Consider the following 20,439-nt stretch of genomic DNA (forward strand, 5'->3'; position numbering starts at 1 on the left):
TAGCATCCTAGTCTTATTTCTTTTTTCAATAAACCATATGACCAAGGCTTGATGATCATTACTAAATTTTACTCCCCTATGCACTTTCAATATTTCTTCCTTATTTTTATATTGCACATTATTTTCTTTGCTAATGGAATCAAAGATCATATCATAAATTATGTCCCACTTAAGCAAAACCAAGATTCCTAACTTTCTAACCAACTATCTTTTGGCCTTAGGTGTTAACTAGGAAAAATCCTCCAAAAAATTGGCCTTGACCTCTTCTTCAATTTTAGAGTCTAATATACTTCGTTACTCTATCTTTATTGTTTTACATTTTTTCTCAAAATTTTCTATATTTCTTCTCCACAAAAATTGTGCCAAAGCCCTAGATTTAACAAAATTTCCATCATCAAAGAACTTTTGAGAAGTTTGGGCAATGATAGGACCTACCTCCTTACCCCTATAGTCAACAATACTAAGATTAAAAGATGGCATCAAAGGCTCTTTAGGAACTCCTCTTTCTATGTCAGTAGTAGAAACAATAATATCTACTTCCCCACCCATTTGTTTCAATTTTTCTCTAAGGGACACTTCATCTTATATCCTAATTGGAGTCTTAGATTGTGAATATTCTCCTACATGAGAAGAAGATCCCTATTCTAATCTATATTTCTTGGGTGCACTAGTATTACACGGATTGTCTAGTCTTTAACTTTTATAACAGGGAACATGTTGTATATTTTGAGCCACAATATATCCTACCCTTCTCTATAATTTATACTAGCCTAGAGTAACTATCATTCTACTATTTGTCCTTCTCTCCACCTCTGTTGATTTAGCAAGATATGCTTTGACTAAAATGTTATTCTTTTCATTCATAGTTTGCATAATCATAGCAAAATTATTCATTAATGCATTCATTTTGGCCCCCAAATACTTCTTATCTTTCAAGAGGTTATAATTGGGGTCAAAAGTATTAATGAATTCTAAGAATTTACCAAAAACTATCCATTTTATTTTTCTAACTTCCTGTTCCTATAACAAAAAAATATTTCTAATAACATCTTCTAGGAAGTATATATTTTGTGTAATAACCTTAGATTTTTTCCACTCCCTTAGGAGGTCATATAATCCCTCTAGATCAATATACCTTGCATGAGATTGGGCCATATGAGATCTATCCAAAAACAAACAGAGATTCCTCCACCCTTTCCTAAAAAAAACTAAATCATGACCTACAATAACAATACGGAAAAAAGTGCCTTTACTTTTTCCTAACATGTCCCTTTCCTTAATTGTTCCAATTTTCCATAGCAACTCTACAATTCCTATCTTCAAGGAAACATGAAAAGGTAAAATATGAGGTTTCCTCAAGAAACCATAAACCCTAATCATAGTGGAAACATTATATGGAATTATTTCTCCCCAATTATGACTAGCCAATAGGTTCTTGGCATGGTCCTTAGGTCTGAGTAGTTCTAGTAGAGGGTATGGGATCCTTGGACTATCCCCTCTTAAGAGCAACCTAAGCCTTGATGCAAAGTATCTATCAAATCTAACATAGTTGGCATCCCTGACTTACCAAGTCATGACAGCACTCCATAATTGAACCGGTAGATTCTCTCCATCCCTTTCTAGTTCTATCTTCATTTCTTTGGAGAAAATAGTGACCCCCTTATAAAGACATATATGCATCAAGAAAGAATACTAGTAAAACTGCCTATTCACCTTACCTTGAGATATTCCAACTAAACCATTGTGAATTTCTTTTGATAGAAATGTATCAAAATCAAGAATGGTGCTCCTTCCAAACTACAATATCTGAGCCATAATTAGAACAATAGAACCTTGGATGTAATCCTCCTTGTCCATCCCAAATATCTTGTAGAGATTAAAGTATAGGGCTTGGGCTCTAGGATCAAAGTGCTTCCTCATCAATGGCTCTAGGGTGCTTGGTGTAACTAAGGGTAACAACCCAATCTTAACAATATGTTGTTGTAATGGACCCACTCTCAAATATACCCTTTGTGCATCATATCTTTCCTGAAGATCATCCATGTCAATTATTTCATAGACTACATGGTTCAGGTTGAGTTTAAGCATCTCACTAATCAATGCAAGTGAAATTCTAAAAAGGTTATCTCCAGCATGATTTTTTATAATTCTAGCGATTTGGTCATATTTTTTGTCATATCAAACAATAGATCACTGTCAAAGAATACCCCAAGAACCACTAATTTACCAATATCAAACTCTCAAACACTACTCAAAGGACTGTCTAGATTACATTTGGAAAACTATTTTTTAAATAATTGTAAGCCTCCTATAGAAACATGAGCATCTCTCACCCAATTGGCTCTATCATAAAAACCTTGATCGACAACCAACCTAGGCTTTTTGAAATAAGCTCCTTGCCCTTTGTTAATTCATGTACAAAAAAAGGAAATTACTCAAGGAAATCATCATGGATAGATCTCTTATGGTAATCAATGTGACCAAAGAACTCAACTCATGGAGGAATTTAGAAAATTCAACTTCACACAATTCTAATCCCTTGATTTTCATAAGTTATAGAGCACTTACCTGCTAAATTATGCTTCCTTTTCTCTATAAATGATTTTATAAATTTATAAAACCCTTGTATAATTTTGTGCCCTAGCTCTATAGACCCGTGTGCTCTAAGAATTCTTTGCGATTGCATGGTTCGATAATGGGGAATTTGTAAGCTATGCTATAACATTAAGGTCACATGAAGGAACTCTAAGCAATATCAATGTTCTTAGCCATCAAATTCATGTTGTGCTTCAGATTTGAATTTCACCTATTAATCTTATAGCATCAGACAACTTTATTTTAAAAGAAAAAAATTGCTTTAAAGCTTTTAATGTCCTAACCATGTGTCAGGTAGGCAGTTACCCACTTTTCTTATAGTTTGAGCATTTTGAGAATGTAGGTAAGTATTTTTTATTGATCTCTTAAAGATTGATGCTCATAAAATTTCACTACACTTTTCAAATAAACCCCTTTAAAAATGAAACCCAACTAGCATACTTATTTCTAGACTGGCAAGCACTAAGTCATCTAGCCAATTAAATCATTCATTTTCAACTCTTTCTCCAACCTCGCATAAGTTAGAAATTATCCATGATAATTGGTCCAAGATTGCCACATTGAAAATTAACACTTACCTACTTTGTTCAAATTTTTTGTAGCTTCATATTGTAGGAAAGCTCTAATCATTGATCTTACATAGATCGATGATTGCAAAAGGTTGCACCTTGATAGCACCCAATCACCTAAACTGACCAATAGAATATCTTCTTTCTAGCCACATGTTCTCACAATTTCCATGACAAGGACTTCATTATTACCTTTTAGAAGGGTGGATCCATGACATTATTATTTTCTATGTGTTATATTGGAGCTTCCCCACTTTGTTTAAATATCAATCACTTTCTCAAAGCGATAAAGTGCTATCCCTTGATCATTTCAAGATCAACAATGGAATGACCTATACCTTTTAAATAACATTAAACACCAATAATGATGTCATCATGGATAAGTTTCATTAATGCACTTACCCACATTATTTAAAGAACTTGCGTCTACGGATAGCGAGAAAGCACCATCCATTGATCTTGTCAAGATCAATGGTGGAATAGAATAATATTATGTAGTGTTGAGTCAAAAACTTCAATCAATGAATGAATTACACCTATCATACTAGTATTTGAAAACTATCAGCAATAGGAATACTTCCCAGAGGATGTGGCACTGATATCACCATGTGCTAGATGTCAACAAGGCACTTGCCAGATTGTTTAAAAACCTTTCACTTTCAACTTGCGGGTAAGTGGCAGTTGTTGATCTTGAAGAGATCAGTGGTGGAAAAGAAACATGCCTAATGACTATATGTGAAATTTCTCTTGATTTCAATATAGACAAGTATGAACACAACACTTCCTTGCTTTGGTTAATGCTTGAGTAACTTGATCTTGTGGTAAAGCACCAATTGCTGACCTTGATAAGATCAACAGTTCATCTAGACCAAAATAGAGCATCCCACTACGAATGAGCCCACAAATAGGATCATAGGAAAATAGAATGTGATCTAAAAAATACTAAAAACCTTTGAAAAGGATCTAATAAATTTCAAATTTTTTTAGTGCAAACAAGACATGTTGTTAGGTGGTGATATGTGGCATAAAGGCACTTCCCCACTTTGTATAAAAATCATACAACTTCATATTGAGGGTAAGTACCATTCATCAATCTTATTGAGATTGATAGTTGACCAAAATTTCTCATCTAAGATTAGATTTTTCATTCAACACTCAGGATATATGACCATGGTTAAGTCAAGCTTGGAAAACAAGAGCTTTTAATCATAGAGAGATAAAATAAAGTAATCTTTATAAAAAGAAAACTTAAAGTTTTGACAATGAAAACCCAAATTTTAAAAATTGACCCTAGAGTTTTTCACTATAAGGTATATCAAATGGAAAGGATGAAAGGCCAAGCCAAAACCTTGAATAGAGTTCAGTTGAAGAAAGATTCAAACAAAACACCTTATCAACTATGGTATGGATAAAAACCTAATATAAGTTACTTGGAAGTATTTGGTAGAAAATGTTGTATTCTAAAAGAATCTAGAAAAGGAAAATTTGATGTAAAACATGATGAAGGTAGATTTCTAGAATACTCTTGCAAAAGTAAAGCATATAGATATTTGAATTTGCTTACTCACAATATCATAGAAAGTGCACATGTTAGAATTGATGATTTTATAGACAAGAGTGAAGAAGAAAGCAAAAAAAACCTAGAAGATTACAAATGATTTTTTTGCTATGAACCTAATACCCTACCAAACCTATATAAGAGAAAAGAATCTTTATCTCTTAAGTCCCTTGAAACCCCAATAGTTACCGAGTTGTAGATAGTGCAACTCAAGTTATTGCCTAAGGGACCTAAGTCACAATCAAAGGCTACAGAGCTAGTTCAAATTGAACTTGATGAACTCAAGTCATAGATAGAAGGACCCAAGACTAAAACTAAAATTCAAGACGAAAATGGTGGAACTCAATTAAAGTACAAAGAGACTATGTTAGCAAGATATGTCATAAGGCATCATGCTCCTGATCAGATCATTAGAGACAAATTTGAAGGAAAAATGACAAGACAAAAATTAAAAGGTACATGTTTACTTGCTGAATTTGAACCTAGAAGTGTTAAGGATGCTCTAGAAAATGAAAGTTGGATTGAAGGAATGAATGAAGAGATAGAATAGATAGAAAAGAACAAAAGTTGGACTCTTTTTCCTAGACCTAAGGATAAAAATCTAATTGGTACAAAGTTGGTATTCCAAAATAAGCTAAACAAAGATGGAAAATTTTCAAGAAACAAAGAAAGATTGGTGTGCGAAGGTTATTCTCAAGAAGAAGGTATTGACTATGGCGAGACTTTTTCTCTTGTGGAAAGAATAGAAGGTGTTAGAACTTTACTAGCATAGGCAACACATAGAGGATTTAAAGTATATCAAATGGATGTCAAATATGCATTCTTGAATAAAATTCTTCATGAATAAGTCTACATTGAACAACCAAAAGATTTTGTAGATCCTAACAAAAGAGACATGGTTTGCAAGTTGCACAAAGCATTATATGGTCTCAAGCAAGCTCCGAGAGCTTCATATGAAAGAATTTATAATTACTTGGTACATATTGTTTTTCAAAGAATAAATGATAACAGTCACCTATATATCAAGGAAAGACTAGAAAAGGAGATTGTATTGGCAGAAATATCTGTTGATGATACTCTATTTACAAGAAATGATGACTTTTGCAAAGCATTTTTAGAAGAAATGAGTAAAGAATTTGTTCTGTCCATGTTTGGTGAGATAAAATTCTTTTTTGGATTGTAGATACAATAGAATAAAAATGGTATCTACATCACTCAATCCAAGTATATCAAGGAGTTACTGAAGAAATTTTGAATGGAACATTCAAGACCAGTTGGAACCACTATGTCTACTGGACTTAAGCTCTCAAAAAATGATGATTCTAGAGAAGTAGATTAGACCACATATAGATCAATGATTGGAATATTGTAGTATGTAGTACACACAAGGCTTGGTATTACTCTATCAGTTGGAATAGTGAAAAGATTCTCAACAAATCCTAGAGAAGACCATATGATGGCAATCAAGAGAACCATCAGACATCTAAAAGGTACTAAAGACTATGGTTTATGGTATAAACTTGGTGGAAATTTGGACTTGAAAGTATTTTTTGATTTTGATTGGGAAAGAGGTCTTGATGATAGAAAAAGCACTAGTGCTGAAGCATTCTTTCTTGGTAAAAGACTAGTACCTTAGACAAGCAAGAAGTAAAATTGTAAATCTCTATCTATAGCAAAGGCAAAATATGTGGTAGCAACAATCAATTTTCTAACATTGTTTGGTCCAAACAACTATTGGAAGGAATGAAGGTAGAAATCAAAGACCTAGCAATCATATATTGTGCTAACATTAGTGCAATTAATATATCAAAGAATCCATTAATACATTCCAAAACAAAGCATATTGCTATAAAATATCACTTCTTAAGATAATTAGTGCAAGATAAAGAAAAAAAATGGATTATGTCAATACAAAAGAATAGATTGCAGACATATTCACCAAGCCATTACCTAAGGATATGTTTTTGTATCTAAGAGGTAAGCTAAGGGTCATTCCCCTATCTAAAATTCACTAAAAGAAGATTATTGAATGCATCAACTAGAACCTATTGAAGATCAATCAATTGGTGCAAGATTGGAAAAGGGCATATTTCAAATGAATCAATACTTATGGTACATTAGTATTTTTAGAATTATTGTCTTTGGCATGTGTTGTCAAAGAGGGAGAAGTTTACTGTCATATCTCTAAGAAATGTTTGGAACTAGAATAAAATAAGGAACCAAAGAGGGAGAAGTTTTCCAAAGAATAAGTTTTCTGAAAGAGGGAGAATGTTCTAAATGAACTTGGTATTATTTTTTGTAGTTAAAATCTAGTGAAAGGAAGAGCTCATATTGATAGAGGGAGTTCTAAAGTCTAAATCCAAAATTTCATTGTGTTATGACATGTTGTGTTGTCATCAATGCCAAAGAGGGAGATTATTGAATAAAATTGACTAATTATTTGTTGTCTTTGATGTTACACAAATGGCATATCATTATCAATTAGTATATGCCAACTTGGGCAGTGAAGATAGTTCTCAATGCCTATCAAGCATTCTTGTGTTTGCCTAGTTTAGAAGGTAGTATCTACCAAGTTCACTCTGGCATCAAAAGGAAAGATGCAGAAAGTGAGTGTTAATAGAGCTCACTCAGTTAATAAAGGAAAGTTGGATGGAACCAATACTAACCAACCTCACTTAGTTGCCAAACAATTATTGCAAGTTTCTATTGTTAACTGAACTTCCATTGGTTAACAAAAGAAATCACTTCTGAGTCATTGTCTACTAAGCTAGGTTAGCTAACAAAGAATTTCCTTATTTTTTCATATTAAGCTTAACCAATTTATCTACGGATTCCAACTAACTAAGGTGACAAATATTAATTAGTCTAAGTTGTGTTTGAGCTGACTTGACAAAAAAAAAGATATAAGTATAAGGTCAAGTTGTGATTTTAAGTGTGTAAGCATTTGTAAGGCATGAAGATGTTATTGAAGATTTAATGATGAGAAGAGGAAGTAGATTTGAAGGATAAGAAAAATATCCTTATGGAGCAGCAAAGCCATATTCAATCAAGAAGGATCAAGTACAAGAAATAATAGAGATCTATAACTAGTAAATTAGTTGGATTCAAATTAGGTCATCTCATTGTTACTCTCTAACCATTATAGTAGTGATCTAAATATCTTAACAGAGCTTGCTTAACAACTATTTTCAAATCCTCTAACAAGGTGGTAGTTCTATTGAATTGTCTCAAGACCTCTAACAAGGCCACTCCTAATAGGGTGATTAAATCCTCAGTAGGGTGATATGTAATAGTGTGTTTTTTAACAATTAATAGGGTTGACTCCTAATAGGGCTCACTTTAGAAGAGTGAAAATTAGTAACTAGTTGCAATTAGTAGTTTTTCCAAAATTGGGTTTCCACGTTAAATCCTGGTGTCATATGTGTTCATGTTATTTTATTTTATATATTTGAAACTTAGTTAAAGTAATGGTAATCACATACAACATCTAAAATTTTATATGTTAAGCATTTACCAAGCTAATTCAGTTATTACTGAGTTACAGCATTTTATGTGTGTTTACTAAACTTCAATTGTATTCAATTTTTTAGTTTACATTTTTGTACTAACATCTAAGGGATCTAGTATTTATTTTAGTAGTAACTAATTCATTCCTCCTCTTTCAATTACTCCTATTGTATTTTCAACACTTCTGGCTGAGGTAATAACTGACTGCAATCCTCTTGTTGAGGTTTATTAGTTGGAGTATCCCTTATTTTGACTACCACCAATTCAGTGCCAACTGACATAAAATAAAAATATAACATCTAAAAGACATCAATTCCTTCACTCTCTTTCTCATCAATCCATTATTGTACCTCTTCTTCTAATGTAGTAGATTGAGTAGGCTACACAAGAGTGAATGGTGGTGTAATTGTGGAGCTTCTTCTTTGTTCAAACTCTATAGCTTTAGCAAGATGAGTCCTCTTGTTCGAAGGAAGGTTCTCTTCTTAATCCTCTTATTTCTCTTGTTTTGGGATAACTTATGGGATTGATGAGAAAGGAATAACTCTCCTAATCATCTTTTGTCTCCTCTTAACTAGTCTTGATCTTTCTTCTCTTAAGAGCAGATGGGGAGGCTTGTACCTCTTACTATGGTGAAGACACTTCTTGCACTTTTGTTTCAGTCTCTCGTTGCCCTTGTTTAGTTGGTTTCAATTGAGGATTGTCTTGGGTTTTTGTAGCTTCAACATTTTCCAAACCTTGTACATTTTCTATCCCAAGCTTTGGCGGTGCTTTATTTAGTTCATTTTCTAGCTTAGCTTGTTGGGGATAAGTTCTCTTCCTCTTACCTTTACCTTTTTGAGCCCTATAGTATCCAACTTCTCTATCAAGTTGGTGTACTTTTTCTAGCCTCACTAGGGATTGAGATTTAAAAGTGGGCACTATTATCTTAGCCCCTCAACCTTTTGTTAGGTGGGTTGTAGCATGGAAGACTATTTCTTGAGGAATTGGATCCAATTTCAAAGGTCTCTTAATTTAATCCTTGGTCAGTTTGATAACATTCCTAGCCAAGTGATTAATGTCTAAGTTTTCTTCCTTACCAATCTCAGCATTCATAATAGTTCAATCACCAATCTTGTCCCTATTGAACAATGTATCAAGGGCATCCTTAGTATCCTATTGCATAACCTTCAAAGGAATCTTTATCTTTAATGCACTGCTCACCAAATAGAGTGTCATGCTATAATAATCCATTATATGGATATTATAGTTGCCTACTATGTTTATCTCGTGGTTCTCAATTGTATCTTCATGTTGGAATGCCTTTCCAGCCAAATACTACACCCTTCAAATTTTGTCAAAATAAGGGTGATGAGATTTATATTCCTCCAAGGGATACTAATCCCATTCAAGCTGAAAAGATGGAATATATTGTCTCTAGAGCACACTAAATGGTCCTATAGTAATAGGAAATACCCATGTTATTTTATATTGTTTTCTTACTCTATAATAAGAAGACAAGAGTTGTCAAGCAATCTCCAACAATATAAGTTTGTCACTTGGATATCTAGGGAGCTTCTTGGGATTGATAGTGTACCCACTACCCTTACATAGGTGAATGTTCAATACTGGATGTACTAGACTCCAACTTTTGAAATCTTTGCCACTACCTCCTCTGACATTCTCTTCACATAATCCCCTTCAGTGAACTAGGTAATTGCCATAATAAATGCGTCATTTACTATCCTAAATTCTTTGATGTGACCTAGAAGCTTTTTCTTCACTAGCTAGGGATATACTGTATAGGGCCATGCATTTACATCTTGCATACTACCCTTTTTGAAGAGTTCTAGATAATTTATCATCATTATAGCTAGCAAGTATACCAATTATAATGTCATGTAAAAATTATTTTTATTTAACCATCACAAGCTATTCATCCAAATTCTCACTAAGAATGGAACCCCAATCAATTGGCATCTTCACTATCTTGACAGTCTCAATAAAGGTCACATCCATATATTCTAGTGTCCTGATGCTAGCAACCTCATGACTCTACTCAAGAGTATTATAGAATATCCAATATCTTCTTTCATGCAACATCTCATCATGTCCACATTGCTTGATTTACACCCTTGAGGAGTTTACTCAATGAGGTATGAAGATTGGATGATTTTGGAAGCTTCCAATACCTATTCTTCGTATCTCTTTCCACCTAATGATAGCTTAATCTGATAAACTAGTCTACCCTTGGAAGATGGAACACCTTCTCTTTGTTCTTAGGTCAAAGATCTAGTATGATCTCACTAGTTACACTCTTCATGACCCTTTCTTTAGAGACATAGTTTTCTACCACTGTCATGATCAATTCTAAAGATTGTATTGATATTGGATCTAATGCTACATTAACTAGTCCTAATCAGATAAGATAATATATCAATTGGAGGTTTTTGTTGGCTTGTTGCACAATATGAGGAATACATTGAAATCTGTAGGACCAAGTTTGGTGTCTTGGATCTCTAAATAATAATCTTGGAAGTGTGTCCTTTCTAGAATACCTTGAAACTTGAACACCACTAGTTTTGGAACCATCTTTATAGCAAGGGAGGAAAATGAAGATGCTATTAAATCTGCACAAAAATATCCATTAGTTGGGAGTCAAAGAAAAATTAATTAATACCAACCCTAATGACAACACACAAAAAACCCAAAAAACCTAAGTGTTAAAAAGCATCAAAAAACCTAATTTTATCCCTAAAATGTAGAAAAAGCCATGCCTAGTGCACCTTAGAGGTGCACCAGGTGTGCACCTTGAGAATACTTAAGAACAAAATGGTGTGCATTTAGTGCACCTAATGGGGTTTGCTAAATTAGCACCCTTTATTCCTTTGTAAGGGATGCTTTTGGGCATACAAGTGTGCAATTGTGAACCTTTACTTAGGTGTGAGTCTTAAGAGTTTTTAAAGGTTTTTAAGATTTTTAATATTTTTGCAAAGAATAATAGTGTATAGTTGCACATGAAGATAGGTGCATAGTTGAACACCTTAACTTGGTGTTTTAATGTTTTGTGTTTTATTGGATGCAAGTGGCATAGGTGGTTAGTTGCCGTAGTGCAGCTAAGGAGCTATGCACATGTGGGAGACTAGAGATTGGAGGAAAAATGAAGATGAGAAGGGTTGGGGGGTCCAAGGTTTTATAGATCTAGGACCTAGCATAGCTCCTGGAGGTGTGCAACTACACTACCACTCACTTTCCAAGAGAAAGCACTTTCCCTATGGTGTTTGGCATGCTAGCACACCTGATGAGGTGCACTAGTGCACCACCTTTTTTTGCAAAAAAAGACTTATCCCCTCAAATGATGATTTTTTTGGGATATAAGTATCCAAATTAGGACCTAGATCCAACCAATGATACTAGGCCAAACCCTACAAAAGACTTGGACCCCAAAATAGGGATCTAGAAAGCCAAAAAGTAAATTAGGGGTTCCCCATTTCTAGGTGAAATGGGGCATACATTGTGAAACCACAATAGGAAAAACCATATAGCATGATTATAAGAAGAAATTTATTTTACCAATTAGATCTTGATCCATTATCATTAGTTTATTATGGTGGGGGCACTGGCTAAAAAAGTTGTAACAATTGGAACACATTCTTGACCTCTTTTAGGTCAATCATCTAGAAATGGTTATTCTGAGGTTAATTCTGTTCATTTTTAGGTATTTCCAAAGTTGTCATCTTTTACAATTACAACTTAATGGTAGTTTCAAATGAATTTCAAAATAATGATTTTTATTTTCTAATAAATCATTTCAAACATATATATTGGCTAGAAAGATAACACATTTCTCTTTTGTATTAGCAGAATCAAACATGTTGTATGTAGAGAGTCCTACTAGATTGGGATTCTCATATTTTAGCACTACTTCAAGTGACGATTCTAATGATACACAATATAATATGAGTGATAAACCTCTTCTATTATAGTATATACTTCAAGTACATAGCTAGAAGAAGTATGACAATACTTATTCTAAAACTATGCTTAGAAAAAATTAGTGACCTACATGATGTTTTTGATGTAGGAGCATCCTAGGTTGCCTTATTATTCTACAATTTTTGTTCATTTTGTAAGTTACTACCGAGTTACTATAGCACTTAGTTGATGCCGAGTTATTGTAGCACTTAGTTGGTGTTGAGTTACTATAGCACTTAGTTGGTGCGAAGTTACAGTAGCACTCAGTTGGTGCCAAGTTACTATAGCACATCGTTGGTCTCAAGTTACTATAGCACTCATCATGTGCTGAGTTACTATAACACTTAGTTGGTGTTGAGTTACTGTAGCACTCTTCATGTGCTAAGTTATTGTAGCACTTAGTTGGTGCTAAGTTACTATAGCACTTAGTTGGTGCTGAGTTATTGTAACACTCTTCATGTACCGAGTTACTATAGGACTCTTCATGTGCTGAGTTACTGAGTGTATGCCAATTTTTAGTATTTGTCTGTGATTTTTGTGAGTTAACTTGCAATATTTATTTCATTGATGACATTTATGTTAAGATTTTTTCTTGGGATGAGTCCAGACCATTGTTGGGTTGGCCTTCCTCTTATGTAATGATTCTAGAATGATCCATAAGTTGTTTTGGAAAATATATATAGAGTGTCTTGGCTTGGAGATAGGAAAGTTTTTAGAGAAGATTTTACAGTAGAACTAAAGGTGCCAATTTGTTGTTGGATCTTTGTAAGTGGATGTATTGTAATTGGTCATAGCCTAGAAGGCCTTATAGTTGGGCATGTATGAAGATGTTTTGATGAATCAACAAAAGTATTTCACCCTTCTTCCTCCTTTGGTTGTTGTTCCTTGTGTTTTCTTTGATTGTGTTAACTCTTGCAGGGTGGTTTGGATAGCTCAATGAACCTTTGGCCCTAGTTATTCACCCCTTGCCTATGTCAATTGTTATCAAAGATTGAGGTTCATCCTTGTGAAGATTGAATTATGTAGAATGCTGATTTGGATTTGGTTGTAGGGTTGTAGATCTATGGATTTGACCTATAACTTGCATAGGGTTATGATCTTGTAGGAACATGATTTATAAAGATGGTTTGTGGTAGAGGAAATAATGTTGATAATGCTATATTGGATTAGTTGAGACAAATTGTAGCCAAATTAGATGCTATGGAGACAACCCAAAGGAGAGGCGCACATATTGAAGATGTGAGTGATGATGAAGTAGCAGCACCAAACCATAATCAAAAACCTAATGAAGATCAAAATGAGGAAAGATTGTTGCAAGTTTTGTCTAGGGAAAATTCATAGCTTACTATAGAAGTTGTTCCCTATGATGACAAACTAGATACCAATGTTGTGCTAGATTGGATCCCTGATATGGAGAAGTTCTTTGAGTATGAAAACACTATTGATAATAGAAAGGTGAAAATTGCAGTCACTAGGCTAAAAGATCATTCATCACTATGGTGGGAGCACTTGCAAATTGATAGACAAAGGAGAGGAAAGGAGAAGATTAGAACTTGGCCAAAGATGGTGAACAATGTAAAGAACAAATTCCTTTTTTGCTGATTACCAAGTTAGCCTATTGAGAAAGATGTAAAATTTGAAATAAAAGGACATGAATCTGAAAGAATATACCAAGGAATTATATAGATTGGACATCAGATCTAGACATGTGAAAGATGATATTGAGAAAATTGCAAAATACATTAATGGATTGAAATCTAGAATACAAGTGGAGAAAAAGCATATCAATATGCCTTGAAAGCTGAGGAGATCTTGAAAAAGAAGGATGAACAAAGACAAAGAGGTAGAGATGGTAGATTCTAGAGAGGTAGAGGTAGATCTTATGGAGAAAGTGGTAGATCTGATAGTTCTATGTAGGGTAAAGGCAAATTTGAATGCAAGAATGATGACAAAGGCAAGAGCAAATGGAAAAGTGTTAATTCTTACCAAGAAGGCGCTATTCTTACTTAGGAAGAGGCAATTCTTATTCTAGAGTTGGATTTCATGGTAATTTTTTTACATGAGGCAAAGAAGGCAATAGATCTTTTGAATGTAGATCCTCTGAAAGTGGACATAATAATAGAAATGTTGTGATTCAAGAAGACATTAAGAGTTCACCAAGTGGACCTAAGGCTGGAGAAAATTTGATGGTGAGAAAAACGTTTTGTAATAAAGGAAGTTATGAGGAACCTATTTTAAGGAGAAGTCTATTCAAGACAAGATGTAAGAAAGTTAGAAAATGCTACAAAGTGATCATTGATAGTGGCATTTCTACAAATTTGGCATCAAAATAGCTAGTTACCAAGTTGTAGTTGTAGAGGCTAAAACATCCCAAACCTTATCATGTTTCATGGATCAAAGATGAGCATAAGATATTGGTAAGTGAGAAATGCCTTCTAAAATTCAAAATTGGACATTACTTTGATGAAGTTTTGTGTGATATTATGCCCATGAATTATTGTCATATTTTGTTGGGTAGACCTTGGCAATATGATATATATGTTGTACATGATGGAAGATTAAATCAATATACTCTTTGGGTAAATAGGAAGAAACAAACATTGCTACCTTTGATTGAAAGTCCAGATGAGGTTAATTGTACTACTGTAAAAATTTGCATGGATAATGGGAAGCAATTTGAAAAGGAAATGAAAAAGAATCAAATCTATTTTGCTATAATTCCAAGAAAATTGAGTTTTGTCAATGGAGACCGAGCACAAGAAAGTAGTGTTAACTAAGTGCCAGTTAGTGGAGACCAAGTGATAGATGGTAGTATTGATTGAGTATAAAGACAATATTTCTGATGATATCCCAGATGGTTTACCTCCTATAAGAAGTATAAGTCATTGTATGGATCTAATTCCTAGAGATAGTTTTCCAAAAAAAGCACCATATAGATTGACACCTGCAAAGAATAAAAAACTTAATAGACAAGTGCATGAGTTGTTATAGAAAGGTTTGATCAGAGAAATCTTGATTCCATGTGTTGTACCTACTATATTAGCACCTAAAAAGAATGGAGAATGGAGAATGTGTACTAATTCTAGAGCCATTAACAATATAATAGTGAAATATAGGTTTCCTATACCAAGGATGGATGACATAATGAATTGTTTGAGCGGAACAAAGTATTTTACCAAGATTGATTTGAAGAGTGGCTATCATTAGATTAGAATCAAAGAAGGTGATGAATGGAAGACTACTTTCAATAGAAAAGATGGTTTGTATGAATGGTTGGTTATGCCTTTTGGTTTGACTAATGCACCTTGTACTTTCATGAGGTTGATGAATGAAGTTCTGAATTTTTTTTTGGGTAAGTTTGTAATTGTTTATTTGGATTATATTTTGATATTTAATAAGGCTAAGGAAGAACATCTTGAGCATATTAGACAAGTATTATAGAGGTTGAAGGAGGAAAAGTTGCTAATTAATCTGAAAAGGTGTTCTTTTATGCAAGAGGAGATTGTGTATTTGAGATTTGTGATTTTAGTTGATGGTTTCAAGATGAATCCTAAGAAGGTTAAAGAAATTTTGGAATGGCCTACACCTAAGAATAGGAGTGAGGTAAGATCATTTCATGGTTTCACCAGTTTTTGCAGAAATTTTAGTCCCATTTTTAATGCTATGACTGAAACAATGAGGGGAGATAAAAAAGAATTCAAGTGGACACATGGAGTTGATAAGAGTTTTAAGATTTTGAAACAAAAGGTTGTTGAGTTACCAGTATTTTCTTTGCCTAATTTCAACAAACTATTTCAAGTTGAATGTGATGCAAGTGGTAATGTAATAGGGGTTGTATTAAGTAAAGAAGGTAAGCCTATTACTTTCTATAGTAAAAAGTTGAATGATGCTAAAAGGAAATATTATGTGTATTGTTCAAGCATTGAAGAATTGGAGAAATTATTTGATTCCTAAGAAGTTTTTGTTATATACTGATCATAAAACTGTACAATACTTGGGAAGTCAACATAAATTAAATCAAAGTCATATGAAGTGGGTTGAGTATTTGCAAAGTTTTACATTTTTCATTAAGAATAAGAGTGGAGTTACTAACAAAGTTGCTGATGCATTGAGTAGAAGATGTTCTTTTTTGAATAAAATGAAGGTTGAAGTTCTTGGTTTTGATGAGAAAAAAAAAGTTATATGATGTTGATTCTAATTTTTCTAAGGCATGGAGAGAGTGTAGATCACCAAATTTGATAGATCACATAAGTAAGCATGATGAGTGTTTCATTCAAGAAGGTATGTTGTTCAAAGACATTTAATTGTGTATTCCTAGAAGTTCTATGTGGTTGAATCCAATTAAGGAAAATCATAGTGATGGATTACCTAGACATTGAGTTTTCTGAAAGACAAGTATTATTGGCCACAAATGTATAATGATATTCAAAAATTTGTAAAGAGTTGTGGAGTTTGTTAAGTTGCAAAAGGAGTGAGTCAAAATAATAGTTTCCATACACCTATTACTATTCCTAAGAAACCTTGGACTAGTATCAGTATGGATTTTGTTATTGGGTTGCCTAAGACAGTGAAAGGGTATGATTCCATATTTGTTGTAGTGGATAGATTTTCTAAGATGGCTCATTTTATACCATGTAACAAGACATTAGATGCTGAGAACATTGCTGAACGTTTCTTTAAGGAGATTGTGAGATTGCATGGATTACTAAGAAGCATTATTTTTGGAAAAGATAGTAAGTTTGTTGGTTATTTTTGGAAGACTTTGTGGAAGAAGATGGGCACTGAATTGAAGTCAAGTTCTAAATTTCATCCACAAATAGATGGACAAATAGAGGTTGTGAATAGAAGCTTAGGAAATTTGCTAAGATGTTTAGTTGGGAATAAGCGGAGTAATTGGGAGATGAGATTGGCACAAGCTGAATTTACATATAATAATTCTATGAATAGGAGTACAGGGAAGACGCCTTTTGAAATTATTACTAGAGGAGAAGAATTTTCTAATTTTATGGAGTCTTTGCATAGGAAGTGAAGTTGAGGTTGGAACAAAGTAATCAAAAGTATAATAAGAATGCTGATTAGTCTAGAAGACACCATGATTTTCAAGTTGGTGATAAGGTGATGGTTCATCTAAAGAAAGGAAGATTCCCAGTTGGAAAATATAGTAAGTTGAAGATGAAGAAATTTGGACCTTGTAAGAACTTGAAGAAGTTTGACAGTGGCAATGCTTATGAAGTTGAGTTACCTAATGACATGGATATATCTCCTATATTCAATATTTTTGATTTGTATAAGTTTCATGAGTTAAAGGATGAATTTTTTCTATCAAATGATTATCCTAAGAAGTAGATTGAAGATGCTAGATAGATATTAGATCAGAGAGATGGAAAGAGCACAAGAGCAAAAGATTACTATGAATATTTGGTGAAGTGGAAGAATAGACCTATTGAAGATGCTTCATGGATTTATCAATTTGAGTTGGATTCAACTCATGTTGGGACATCTCAATGATTCAAGAGAATCATTTCTTTCAACGTCGATTGTCTGATGTAGGAGCATCCCGGGTTGCCTTGTTATCCTGCTCATTTTTTGTTCATTTTACAAGTTGGTATCAAGTTACTACAACAATTAGTTGGTGTTGAGTTACAATAGAACTTAGTTGGTATCAAGTTACTATAGCAGTTAGTTGGTGCCAAGTTACTATAGCACTTAGCTGGTTATGAGTTACTTTAGCACTTAGTTGGTGCAAAGTTACTATAGTACTTTTCATGTGCCAAGTTACTATAGTACTTAGTTGGTGTTGATTTACTTTAGCACTCTTCATGTGCCAAGTTATTGTAGCACTTAGTTGGTGTCAGGTTATTGTAGTGCTTAGTTGGTGCCAAGTTATTGTAGCACTCTTCATGTGCCAAGTTACTGTATCACTCTTCATGTGCCTAGTTACCTAATATATGCCAAGTGTCAATATTTGGACATGATTTATGTATGCTGACTTGTGAGATTTATTTTGTTCATGACATTTATGTTAAATCTTTTCTTGGGATGAGTTTAGACCATTGTTGGGTTGGCCTTCCTCTTATGTAATGATTCTAGAATGATCTATAAGCCATTTTGGCAAATATATATAGAGTGTTTTGGCTTAGAGATAGGAAAGTTTTTAGAAATAAGATTTTAGAGTAGAACTAAAGGTGCAAATGTTGTTGGATCTTTGTAAGTGAATGTATTGTAATTGGTTGTAACTTAGAAGGCCTTACAGTTGGGAATGTATGAAGATGTTTTGATGAATCAAAAATAATATTTCACCCTTCTTCCTCCTTTGGTTGCTATTCCTTGTGTTTTCTTTCGTTGTGTTAACTCTTGTAGGCTGGTTTGGATAGCTAGGTGAGCCTTTGGCCCTAGTTATTCACCCCTTTGCTACATCAGTTTTTGAAATTAAGAAGCAGCCAAAATGGGGGCTAACCCATAATAGAAAAGAACAACGATCCATAGATCAGTTGGCATTCACAACTACAAGATTAACTTGTGCCCTTTCAAAATTTCAAAAAAACTTCCACAAGAATAACAGTAAAGTACATACTACCATAAGTGACCTATATGATGTTTGTGAAGTATTAGTTAGTAGCCAAAAGGATGGGGGATTGACCCCAAATTTTAAAAAGGTTGAAGAATCAGCGAGAGATTAGGTCCCATTCAAATAATCTATGCCAACTTTAAATGTCAAAAAATAAGATATATCCATAGAATAATTAACAATACTATAAATCCTTAAAATAATATGCAAAAAAAAGTATAAAATAGACTATTAGCACCTAAACAGATTGCTTCTATTAGTCTCTCTAATCAACATAAGCATAAAAAATAAAACCCTATGGGATACCAAGTTCATAGGTATGAGCATAATAATAACAAAAATAAATACTAGATCCATGGCTAGCTACCCTCTTCCTAACCATGTTTGTCCTCCTTTTCCTTAGGCATGTCCTTATTTGCATCCTACCCCTCTACCTTAATCAGTTTACCTAAGATGGTCTTTAGCCATTCATCCACTAGAAACCCATAGATGAATAATGTTGTCTTGGTAGCTTTGCCTAGGTCCTTCTCCTCTTTATTCACCTACAAAATGTAGAGGGTTGTGGTCATGGAGTGCATGACCTTGGTGGAAAACTCAACCAAAGTTTTAAATCTCTGGTAGATATTAGTTTGATTATTTTCTAAGTTGTTCATAGACTACTCTAGCCTTTATAGTCTCACCTTACTATGCCTATTCTTACCTTTCTTCACAATGTCTTTGGTGGTTTCATTGCTTGGAATGTGATATCTTCCCCCCTACTTTTAACCATGGTAGTCTCGAGAGTGTTAGAGATATGGGAAGGGAAAATAGTGTTGTGGGCAGGCTTGGTGTCTTCAGGCTATCTCTTTTTTTCTAGCAAGTTTGACATCACTTTCAAAAAAATCAAAGGTGGAATAATGTTTTTGGGGCACTTAAATTTTTCTGACTAAAGACATTTAGTAGTCTCCTTTTACTTTGAATACCTTCTTTGTATCCAAACTAGGCTCTGTGAGACTAATTTTAGCCTTAGGGTCAATTTTGACCTTTGGGTCAAGGGTTTTCTTGAATTTTTGGTGGCTAGGACTAGGGCCAAGGTCCAAGGAGACTTCAAAGGTGATAGAGGTTAGAGGGTTAACCAAGAGCAATAGGTTTTGGCCTAGATGTTAGATATATAGTCTGTTCACAAGTCCTTGATGGATAAGGTAGAAATTTTTACCCTCATGTTTCCTTCTAGCCTTATAAATATAATGTTCTAGCAAATGCAACAAAAAAAAGGGGAAGGAAATGCGGTCTAGATACATGAAATGATTGAGAATAGGGAAGTGGTAATAATAGAGTACCTAAAATTTGTCCTCCAGGGTAGTATACCACATAATTGTAAAGCAAATAACATTCCATGGCTTAGGAATGGCTTCCCATGAAAACAATCTATGCATTCACATAAACTCCCCCTTGAATTTGCAAAATTTCCACAAACTAGCTTCCTTATTAACCTTGGCCTACCTCCACTAGTTCTCTCCATCCATAGTAAATTCTCCATCCCTCACAATGGTTTCCTCTAAGATTTAAAATCTCATTCCATTGACAATCACCTTTCTATCCTTCCAAGTCTAGAAGAACTGCATTGATACATTCTCATCATGCTTCACCATACCCTCCATATATGGTAAGATATCACCCTTGTACCTTGCTACTATAGACACATTCCTCCA

Source organism: Cupressus sempervirens, chromosome 10 (genome assembly GCF_028749045.1).
Source record: "Cupressus sempervirens isolate cs-2001-9-10 chromosome 10, ASM2874904v1, whole genome shotgun sequence".
Lineage (NCBI taxonomy): Eukaryota > Viridiplantae > Streptophyta > Pinopsida > Cupressales > Cupressaceae > Cupressus > Cupressus sempervirens.